Below are 11,967 nucleotides of genomic sequence, written 5' to 3' on the forward strand. Positions count from 1 at the left end.
CATTTTGAACTCTGTATATATTAGATAGCTTGACTCCACTTTGTTTAGATATTTTTTTGGAGCTCTATTCTGTTCTTTCATGTGGGATATATTTCTTTGTCTCCTCATTTTGGCTGCCTTTCTGTGTCTGTTTCTATGCGCTATGTAAAGCTCCTATGTCTCCCAGTCTTAATAGCATGGTTTTGTGGGGCAGAATGGCACAGTCCTGAGAGGCATCCAGGTGCAAGCCTGTGCCCCTGTTTCACCCCAGCCTGTGCCCCTCTGGGGCCACCTGGTAAGAGTCAGTAAGCAATCCATATATGACTCCCACCGTGCTGTGCTTATAGTTGTCTCAAGAGGCCATGCCAGAAAATAAGGTTGACTGCTGCCAGTATGGATCTTGGAGTTGCTCAGCAAAGGGCGCAGGGAATGATGAGGACATCACTGGGTGTGGCTTATGTAGGGATGCAAGTGAGGAGAGGCAGAGTTTCAGGGAATCCTCTAGGCAGAGTGACCTCTGTTATCCAGTTTGATGACCTCTCAGCTATGGTGGTGCCTGTATCCACATGCTGGGAGCGGGGAGGGTTCAACCAAGGATCAATGAATATCACCAGCACTTCTGCACTGGAGCCCCTCTGGCCCTTGCTCTGAAGCCCTACAACTCAGTATCTCTGGCACCTCCCCCACCTTCCTCCACAGAGTAGCCGCCCCAGTGCTGGAGCTCAGAGCAAGCGAGTCCATCACTGCCAAAGTCTGGTCACAGTCATGGTCCCTTTAAGAGGAACATCTGCACCTGCCTACTGCAGCCCCTGTAGCCTCTGTCTCGCTCAGCCCATATGGGTCCGGGTAGCCTTGTGTCTCCTTCCCATCCTTCTGTTCCAAGGTGATTTCTTAATTTTCTCCTTAGTTATAGGGCTTCTGTTCATCCAGACCTCAGGTGACTCTGCTTTCTGTTTACTCCAAGATTTTGTCAAAATTTTGGTGTGATCACAAGAGGAGATTTACAAAGCCTCTATCCTCTATGCCATCTTGCCCACCCCCTGGCTAGCACGTTTACAATTTAGCTAGTAGCTACTTAAATGTACCTTTAAGTCTAATTGCTTTTTTTGCTTAAATAAATATACTTTAAATGGAAACCTGGCATCACTACCATAGGTAGAAAACCAGCATCGTCATAAATAGAAGACAACTTTGACAATTAATGATAACTTTGAAAAGCAATATAAAAATTTCCAAACTTATTATAGGAGCTTTATTCATACCAAAACTTGGAAGCAACTAAGATATCCTTCAGTACATAAATGGATAAATAATCTGTGATACATCTGGAATATTATTCAGCACTAAAAATAAATGAGCTAGGACGTTTTTCCTAACTTAAAAGACAAAGCAAGGGGTGCCTAAATCTAGAGTTGGAGTGTACCACTGGGCAGTGGGGTTCGGTCAAGCCAGCACCCGGTGAGCCCCACCTCCTCAGCAGCCAGAGTGGGAAGTCGTGGCCGGTGTCCAAGGGCGATGCGCGTGCTGCGCCCGCCTCTGCCCGGCTCTGGGTCCCTGAACGCATCCCGCTCCGGTTCCCGCTGACCGGCGGCTGCCGCCCGCTCCCCAGCCCTCCAGCCACCTGCCTCTGCCTGGCCCGCGCCGGCCGGTTTAGGGGCTGGGAGGGGAGCCGTTCCCGCCTCAGGATTATCCTCCTCCTTCCTTTCCCTCCCCGCCGACTTCTGCCAGGGGCACGCAGAAAGAAAAAGAAGAAGAAAAAAACCCCACCAGAAACAAACACCTCTACATATTATGGAAAGAAAATATTTTTGTCAATTCTTATTCTTTTATAATTATGTGTATGAGAAGCAGGCTCATTAAAAGATTCCAGATGGAAAAAAAAAATCATTCTACAAGGATGCACAAAAATTAATGATAGAGAAATAATGCCTCATTGACTAATAGAAAACTCCCTAAATGTGGTGAGAAGCAGGCTTGGAGCAAGGATTTTTTTTTTTTACATAAGTGATATTTTTATTGTGTTATTAAATGCCATATATATTTTTTCACTGTTACAAATTTGTAGATACTACATGAACAATGATACATAATTTATATTTTATAGTATGCCATTATGATGTATTTACGCATGCAGCTAGTACCAATGTCATGCTACATTTCCTTAGGAGATGGCCGTTCAAAACAAAATATGAGCAAATGTGAGCAGCTTATCTACTGTAGGAAAATACATCTGGAGGGTAGAATGTATACCAACCTGCACCTGCACGTTCACTACTAACAATATTAGACTCAATTTAGACTCCTGGGTCATGTTCCTTTTCTTTTTAAATACACATAATTTAAGTAACACATTTATATCAGAAAAGTTTTTTCCTTCTTCCTCCCAAGTCTCTCCTTTTTGGTACTTAAGAAAGAGCAGATATACCAGGATCCAGCAGTATAGACTATGAGTATAGACTATGTACTATATTATTCCAACTATATTACACTCTGGAAAAGGTAAAATTTTGGAGACAGTAAAAATTTCAGTGGTTGCCAGAGAATGAGGGGGATAGGGGTGAAAAGTTGGAGCACAGAGGACATTTAGGGCATTGTAGATACATGTCATTATACATTTGTCCAAACGCATATAATGTACAACACGAAGAGTGATCTCCAATGTAAATATAGACTCTGGGTGACAATGGTGTGTCAATGTAGGTTCATCAATTGTAACAACTGTACCACTCTTTTGTGAGATGTTGATAATGAGGAAGGCTATGCAAGTGTGGATGGGAGTATATGGGAAATATCTGTACTTTCTGCTAAGTTTGCTGTGAACCTAAATCCTCTTCTAAAAATTAAAGTATATTTAATATATATAAATATATACATCCACTCATATTCCTGCTAAAATCATTCTACAAAGATGCACAAAAATTAATGATGGAGAAATAATGCCTCATTGACTAATAGAAAACTCCCTAAATGTGGTGAGAAGCAGACTTGCAGCAAGGAAATTTTTTACCTGTTACCCAAGAGACGATCATTTGAACAGATGATGAGTGTACATACCCCCCAAATAGTATACTGCTATTGGATCTTAGGAGACCTGTGCTTCTATGACAACACTGTTCAGCTGAAAGATGGATTGGACCACATCAGATTAAAAATGAACCATAAGCTTTGACTCCTTGATGCAGCCAGTAAGGGCAGCCAGATCTAAGTTAAGTAGGTGAGTTTGAACTCTGACGACTCTTGGCATCCCCTTTTAGTGCCAAACGAACTCTCATCCTCCATCACTACTTCTACCATTCTCTGTTCTTCATTCAGTCCCCTAAAAGCCTTGCCCAAAATTAGCTGTAACATAATCCTCATCAAAGAGCGGGTGATAAGGCTGATACTATCCAGCAGTAGAGGCAATTAGGGCTATCTGGGAGACTGATGCCATTCAGACTCCGTGGAATTCCACCTCAAATGTTGAGTGTTAGTGCACCTTGACAAGCAACTGATGAGATATTTTAGGCCAGTAGGATATCCCCAAGCCACAATGATGACTATCTTTCTATGATATGAGATTTATACTTTACAAATAACCAATCATTGTCTTTGCTTTAAAAGTTTTAAAAGTCAAGCTCTAATTGATCACTAAGAAATTTTCTGCCTTGCCATTACTGAAAAAAAAAAATACAAGAGAAAGTCCTATATTTTAAAGACCATAAAACATGCAGTGGATAATCCACCACCTAAATTGGTTGAGGAGGAAAACGTGTGTGTGGTGGGGGATGGGGGAGGGGAGGCGGGGTGTTTTTTCTTGTTCTTTTTAGAACCTCCTACATAGAGGTAGCACTATTTGGTACCACTATTTTAGCATGTCTCACATTATAAAAAGTCTGTCTTCTTGAGCTTGAAAAGACAAGAATTATTTCTCATTTGAATCCTCAGCATAAGGCCTGATCATAACATTCAAAAAGTAAACTAATGACTGAATAAATATGCTCTCTGTTTTAGAACCTATTCTCATATGAACACAGGGTTTCCACTCATTTCATTTCTCCTTTCGAATTCTAAGATTGAGATGACAAAGGGAGCAAGACCTATAGGCTTTTGAATCACTTTCCTTTAAACTTATAAACAAAGGAATACTTAGATTCTCGAAATGGACGAAAGACAATTTTGGCCTGGGGTCAATTGACCAGTTGGGCTTCTGATCCTGTCATTTGTGAGCTATAGGTCCTTGGACTTCTCAGCCTACATGGGTCGGTTTTCCATTTGCAGCTTGGGAGGGCCTTGTAGAAATAAACTCTGCAATGAGGAGTATAGGAAACAGTCCTGGAAACCCAGGTGCTGGATTTACACTTGCTGCTAATTTGTCGTCTGACCCTAGCCTAGTGACTTTACCCTTCAGGACCTCAGATTCTAAGCCTAGATACTTAGGGCACTTAAAAGTTGGCTTTATCTTGAAAATCACTGAGGTGGTTTCATCATAGCCAGCATTACAAAGTCCTATTATTTCTTTCTTTACAATATATCTCACATTCTCAAAGTCACCACTCTAATTCAGACCCTCATTACTCAACTAGTGTGGGTTTCTCCGAAAGCAGACCCTGACACAGAATTTCGATGCAAGTCACTAATTTGAAAAGTGGTCTCAGGAAGCACTGAGAATGACAGGAGAAGTGAGACTGTCAATAATAAAGAGTATGTGAATGAAAGAGTTGCTGTTGTGGCCAATTGAGGCTCAATCTCACAGGAAACCTCTGAGTGACGGTGAGGAATGCACCTCAGAGCTGCTGTCAAGCTGTCAGCTGCAGCTGCCATCATCTGAAGGCTCAACTGGGACTGAAGAATCTGCTTCCAGGATGGCTCCCTCTCGTGGCTGTTCAGGAGACCTCAGTTCTTTGATAACTGTTAGCAGAATGACTCAGATTTTTGACAATATGGACTCTCCATAGGGTATCTGCTTGAGTATCCTCATGACAGAGCATATGACATTCGCAGAGCAGGCAATCCAAGAGAGAGCAAGAAAGAATCCATGGTGCCTTTTATGCCCTAGTCTTGAAAGTTACACATTATCACTCTCACTTTACTCTATTCTTTAGAAGTGATTTGCCAAGTTCAGTCCAGTTGACCAACACTCAAGGAGAAAGGAATTTAGCTCCATCTTTTGAAGGGAATATCAAAGAATTTGTGGATCTACCTTAAACCTCCATAATGACCATGTTTTCCTTCAGTCCCTTTTAAGTTTATTTTATAAAACACATTATTCTCAGCCTATATTCAAATATTCCAGTCCTATCATTTCAAATGTATACACTATCCCACTCTCATACTCCCTTGTACTATCCAAATTGATCTGTTTTGTGCTCACTTCGGCAGCACATACCAATTGATCTGCTTGGTGGTCTTCACACATGCAATGGTGTTTCTCATCTCTGAGCCTTTCTTACCACCATTTCTTTGAATAGGATTATTCTACAGACATTTTGGCATAGTTGCATCCTACTTATCCATCAGACTAAGCTCAAACTTAACTTTCTTCATGATGCCTTCTTCAATGCCCCCACTGAAATCTTAAAGCACTTTGTACCTTTTATGGTTCTAGTCATTTTTTTTTTACTTTAATTTGTATTAAAAGTAAGTTCCTTGAAGTAAGGCCCAGGCATTATAACATGTTTTAGAGTGTTTCTTTGGATAATCCAATCTTTACTAGATGAACTAGTCAGGAGTCAGGATATGTTTTCATAAATGACCAGATAGCAAATATTGTAGGCTTTGCAAGCCTTTTGGTCATTGTCACCACTACTCACCTCTTCTGTGTAGTGCCAAAGCAGCCATAGATAATCTGTAAACGTACGGGTGTAACTATGTTCCAATCAAATTTTATTTCAACACAGGCAGCTGGCTAAATTCAGGCCATGGGCCATGGTTTGCCAACACCTATACTAAAATAATGCCTCTGTATCATCGAAATTCTAGGATTTAAAAACTGTGATTTGTATATCTATTTTTACATAAATATTTTTGAATTTTTTTTTCTGTTGTGGAATTGTGTATATCTTCTGCTAATTCTACAGTCTGAGTGCACTTCCTTTATAATAAGAAAAAGGATATTTTAATTTTACAAATCTTCATAGTTTTAATCCTTTTAAGAAATCTTTTAAGAAAATAGAGGCTGGATGAAGTGTACACACTTAATTATATATTAACCATTTTCTTCCCTTCTAATATAAAAGTCTCTATACTTTCTTATATCATGTGAAAAGCAACTCATTTTATTTCCAATTCTGGCATGGCTCAACAGTAATTTCTATTCAAAAATCATTGAGTTTTAGACCATTGTTCTAAAGAATAGGTCTTAATCTTTGACTCATATATTTAAATTATTAGTTTCTTGTGTAAGAAGAGATATGTATGAGTAGTAATGGTTTAAGAATTAGTGACCCACAATCATATACATGAATATAATGTGATTATTTAAAGAATAAACAGAGCTTAATAAGCATATAATACAAAAATAAATAATTGTCAAGTTTGATAGAGACAGCAAGAGGATGTGAAGGGATTTAAGTTTGAAAAGTCAAATTATGGATTTTCATGAGGAAATAACTTGCTCAACAAAACCACTCTTAAAAAACTCAACTCACCTTTACAACTCTGTATGTGAAGCTTGAAAACTACTGTGATGATAAATGAAACTTGCTTGTTTTAGGGAAATGTCAGGATGCAAATTGTATTCTTGTTTGAACAATGCTTAAAGAGAGGCTACTGTGTGTGTCTGACAGTGACAAATGGCTTCCAAAGAAAATAAGACAGTGTCTGCCCATTTCTTTCATCAGCAAAACCTGTTTTGCCAGCTGTCAAACTTTTGGCCTTCTTTCTATTTGTCTCAAGTGATCATGAAAAATGATCATGAATTGCTTACTTTCTTAAAATTTACATAGATCCCTTCATTTCAAATATCTCCCATCACCTTAAATTCTTCATACAAGAGAATAATGTTACCTGAAATGTAATTAATAAACAAATGTTGAAGACATCCAAACCAGCTTTTGGCGGTCTTTCTGACTGCTGACTATAACTTTTCCCTGGCTGTCTGTGGGACTTTGAGAAAGTGTATTTAAGCCGCAGTTTCTCAAGATCACCACAATAAAAAGAAGAAAATAGATGCTTATCTCACAAGCGAGAAGATACATGCATGCTTAGGTAGAATTCTGTAACCATTTACTGCAAAGCATGGTCCAAATTTGCTGAGTTAGTTAGGTCTGGAAAGTGATGAAACAATCTAGAAAGCATTTTTTAATACTGTGCAAATATCCATAGATATTTGCACAGTATTAAAAAATGCTTTCTAGATTGTTAATAATAAAGTTTATCAAAATGCTACTTAAGAATATGGCCGTTCCATCAACAAGGGAATGGATAAATAAATTGTGGTTTATTTTTATTTTATAATACTATGTGGCAAAAAAAAAGAATTATCTACTGGTACCCATAAAACTTAGATGAACCTCATAGACATAATGTTGAGCAAAAGAAGCCAGACGCAAGAGCGCTAATGGTATGAATCCTTTTATATGAAGTTGAAGAACAGGAAAACTAACCTATGGTGATGCAAGTCAGGATGGTGTTTAATTTGGAGTAGAGATGGAAATAAATTGGGAAGGGCATGAGCAGACCTTATGGATTCTTAATCTTGGTAGTGATTACATGGATCTACATGATTATAAAAATCTATCAAGCTGTATACCTAAGATAAGTGTACTATGTGTACTTTACTGTATCTATGTAATCCTCAATTTTAAATATTATTAAAATAAAAAAATGAAAGCTCTCCCAGCATGGACACTGGCCTGGTCCATGGCTGCTGCTTCCCTTGTGTCCACATTGGTCACCTGCTGCTCCAGCCTTCACAGAACTGCCACTTCTGCCATTGTCCCTTCTACTTCTTGCTTGTTCAAAATGAAGCTGTTGTCATTTCTGGAAAGAAACTTGCCCAGCAGATCAAGCAGAAAGTGCAGCAAGAGGTGAAAGTGTGGGTGGAATCTAGCAACAAACAACCACACCAGAGCATGGTTCTGGTTGATGAGAATCCTGCAAGTCATTTGTATGTCCTCAACAAAACCAGGGCCACTGCAGATGTGGGGATCAACAATGAGGCGATTATGAAACCAGCTTCAATTTCAGAGGAAGAACTGTTAAATTTAAATTTAATCAATAAATTAAATAACGATGATAATGTAAATGGCCTCCTTGTTTAGCTGCCTCTTCCAGAGCACATCGATGAGAGAAAGATCTGCAAAGTTGTTTCTCCAGACAAGGATGTTGATGGCTTTCATATAATTCATGTAAGGCGAATGTGTTCGGACTAGTATTCCATGTTACTGGCTATACCATGGGGTGTGTGGGAAATAATTAAGCTACCTGGCATTCTAACGTAGGGAAGAATGTGGTTGTAGCTGGAAGGTCAAAAAATGTTGGAATGCACATTGCAATGTTACTACACATGAATATCCTGGAGCTGATGCTGCTGTTACAATATCTCATGAATACACTCCCAAACAGCTGAAGAAACATACAATTCTTGCAGACATTGTAACCTCCATAACAGGCATTCCAAATCTGATCACAGCAGATATGATCAAGGAAGAAGCAGCCACACTGATGTGGGAATAAATAGAATTCAAGATGCCATCACTATTAAACACAAGTTGACTGGAGATGTGGATTTCAAAGGAGCCAAGAAAAAAGCTGGTTACAACACTCCAGTCCCTGGGGCTATTGATCCTATGGCAACGGCAATGACAATGAAGAATATCATTATTACTGCAAAACAATAGTACCAAGACTTGAAGAGCGGAAAGTACTAAAGTCTAAGGAGCTTGTGTCACCAGACAGGTGACCAGGTTCTTTCCTGTCAACGTTACGAGAAAGAATTCATAGAGAGACAGTGAAGGTGATGAAGCAACAGTTCAAGTTTATTGGAAGCAAAAGTACACTCTTAAAAGCAAAAATACACTCTCAGATGGGGAAGTGGGCAAGCTCAGAAGGAGATGCCCTGCCTTGTTTTGAGTTTGCGGATTTTATCTATTGATCTAACTAAGAGATGGAATATTCGTGATCTTGTGTGGTCTCTTCATAGAACGAAAGTGGTTTCTCCTGGAATCAGGGAGACATCCTTGTCTTGCCATGTTTGGGTTTTTCAAAACTGTCATGGAGTCAGATGCATGATGCAGCGTTAATCACAATGCTAATTCATTATAATAGCTATATAATGAGGGAAGAATTAGGCCAAGGTGAACAGGGCCCGATCTGTGCATGAGTCTTTGTGGAAAGACCACGTGTGTCTCTGGGTCATGATGTTGTGGCCTTTGAGCTCCTCTAAGGGCCTATCAGGGTTCATAGTGAGCACATCTCTGCCGCTGTGGGTTTCTCACCTTTCTGCTCATATCTGTCTATCTGCCTACTCTAACACTTGGAGTGGCAACTAATTAACTATTGTGCCTTCTGTGTTATAAACAATACTCCAAAAACAATTCAAGAGGCAAAACAAGGCAATAAAAATGCAATGATTTTTATTTATTCTACTGAAATGGTTTTAAATGACATGCTTTGTTTTTATTGAAACAGATGGGTGTTTGAACACATAGCTCTGCAGCACCTCACCAGGGAACAAGCCAGTATCATGCTGGGTCATGTGCTCTAACCATAAGAGAAGCCATTAACCTAGTGATTAACATGGAGGACATTGTTACATGAGAATGGTTGCTCATCTTTGTCAGACCACTTAAGTTACAATTTGCCTTTTTTAGGATTGCATTTCCCAAGTGCTAATCCAGTATGAGGTGATACTCACTTTAGGTTCCAAAACTTTTGAGTTCAACTAGTCAAATCAAAAGATAAAATATTGCTAGAGAAAATTAGAGGAAATGTAAAAAGGAAGAAATTATGGTAATTGAATAGAAAAAATTTACCCTAATTTTATATGTATGTATATATATATATATATATATATATATAAAACTGATAACCAGAAGAAAAGCTACATGTTAATAATACCCTGAGCTGTCATTTTATAGCTTAGTCAGCCATTAGAAAAATGTTTAGAGTTGTTCCATGTGCTATTAGCCCTTGTTTTAAGTGTGTTACCATTCATGAGGTCTCTCTATTTGAGTTTTCTAGGCTCGAAAGGCTTGTTTTGTGAATAATTCATGTGCATTGTCATATACAGTTTTTCCTATGTTCTTAAACTTCACTGTTAAATGTTTGTACTATTGGGGGTGTCTGTATGGTTTCTTTGGTAGATCTTGAAACCTATTTTTGAAAAATAAAACTTGGGCTTGATAATTATTAGGGCAGCACGTACAAGTATACAGCTTACTTTTCCACCAAAGAATTTTCAGCAGCTGCTTGCTTTTCTCTGATATACCTGTTGGTTTACTCCTAATAGGTTTTTGAAAGCTTGAGTTAATATTGAATTTAATCAGACCTTCTGACTAAAGGTGTTTGTTTGTTTGTTTGTTTGTTTGTTTTTAAATAAAATACTTTTGACTGGTAAACAAAACTAAGAGATTGTAAATAACTGAAATAAAAGATAGTAAATATAGAAAAGCTCCAACAGGATGCCAGCAAATCAACAAGTTGGAATACAAGCTCAAGAATATAAGTGGAGAACAGAGAAAGAGGGATGAAAACAGAGGAAAGAAGAAAGAAGAGTGAAAGCAGGAAAGAAAAGCACTAGCTTTGAGTGAAGGAGAAGAAAGAAATTAACTATGTGCTTAACATCTACAGAATCCTAAGTGGTCTACAATTTCTTCACACTTATCTTTTAACCTTCTATTTTCTTATCAGGAAGAATAAATTGACAAGAAAAGCTAGAACTTTTGGAACAAAAAAAAGGAAAAAGAAAAGTAGAGGCAAATTGCCCTGTGATATATTGAAACTACTAGAAAAAGGACAAAAATCCAATTAGTATGGTAACCGTGGCAAAAAAAAAAAAAAGAAAAGAAAAGAAAAAGAAAAGAAAAAAGCAGGCAAACTCAGAGAGTAAAATAGAAAACCCAGAAACAAACCCTTTTAATTTAATATATTACAAAAGAGTTATCAAACATGAATGAGAATGGAGAAAAATGTTCAATAAACTATGTCAATACAATTGGTTAAATTCTGGATATTTCTTCATGTGGAAACAGATATATTCCCTGAGAGGCCAAATAGCCCAGAGTTTTAGGAGATCTGATTACTGTGGTAGATAAGCATTTGCTGTTAAGCTGAAATAAGTACTATGAGCATGGAGTTAACCAAGAACATGTTCAAATAAGTACAAATGTTTATGCTGTGTCAGAAGTCCATTCTGAAACATCTATAGGTCTTCCTTTCCAACGGGATCAGAGGTTACCCAAGTGAGATGTGCTGAGGAAGCAAAGACTGAGACAATATTTTGAATATTTTCTGTTGCTGAATATTTTCTGTCCGAATTTTGGTTGCTGACCTCCCTGCCAGACCTCCCTACTAGGTGGTAGGTTCTCATTGCTAAGCCAGACAGACACACATGCACAGAACAGGTTGCAGGTGACATATGTGAGCAGAGTTCCAAAATCTGTTAGCCTCAACAATGTGAAATTCACGCAATCATCTACAATTTCAGTTAGAAGAATTCAGTCCAATTTTCCACCAGTAATTCCATCACCAACTACAGATGTGTGTCCTGAGATAACATAAATAATGTTTCAAGTCACTGCCCTGAATGAGGCCATTTGACAAGGATGCAGTCTGACCCATAGTCTTCAAGTTCCTCTTCCAAAAATCCAGAGATCTCACTCCCTGAGGGCTCAGGCATGGGAACTGATGGGAAAAGCAAGGTGGTCTTAGGAGATATCAGTGGACCAGCCCCTACGTTCTCAAAAGGAACTTTTTTGAGGTGTCTCATAATATAATTTCAGTGGAACAGTATTTTGAAGCCCCATATATGTTGGGACCAAAACCAGAAAAAGGATATGAGGAATGTAG

At 38.5% G+C, this 11,967-nt stretch overlaps 1 pseudogene; it reads left to right on the forward strand.

Annotated features, from left to right (window-relative positions):
• Positions 1 to 7,818: 7,818 nt before the first annotated feature.
• On the forward strand, positions 7,819 to 8,798 carry LOC120611987 (bifunctional methylenetetrahydrofolate dehydrogenase/cyclohydrolase, mitochondrial-like; annotated as a pseudogene).
• Positions 8,799 to 11,967: the final 3,169 nt, after the last annotated feature.

The sequence above is a fragment of the Pteropus medius genome, unplaced genomic scaffold (assembly GCF_902729225.1).
Source record: "Pteropus medius unplaced genomic scaffold, Ma_sr-lr_union100, whole genome shotgun sequence".
NCBI lineage: Eukaryota > Metazoa > Chordata > Mammalia > Chiroptera > Pteropodidae > Pteropus > Pteropus medius.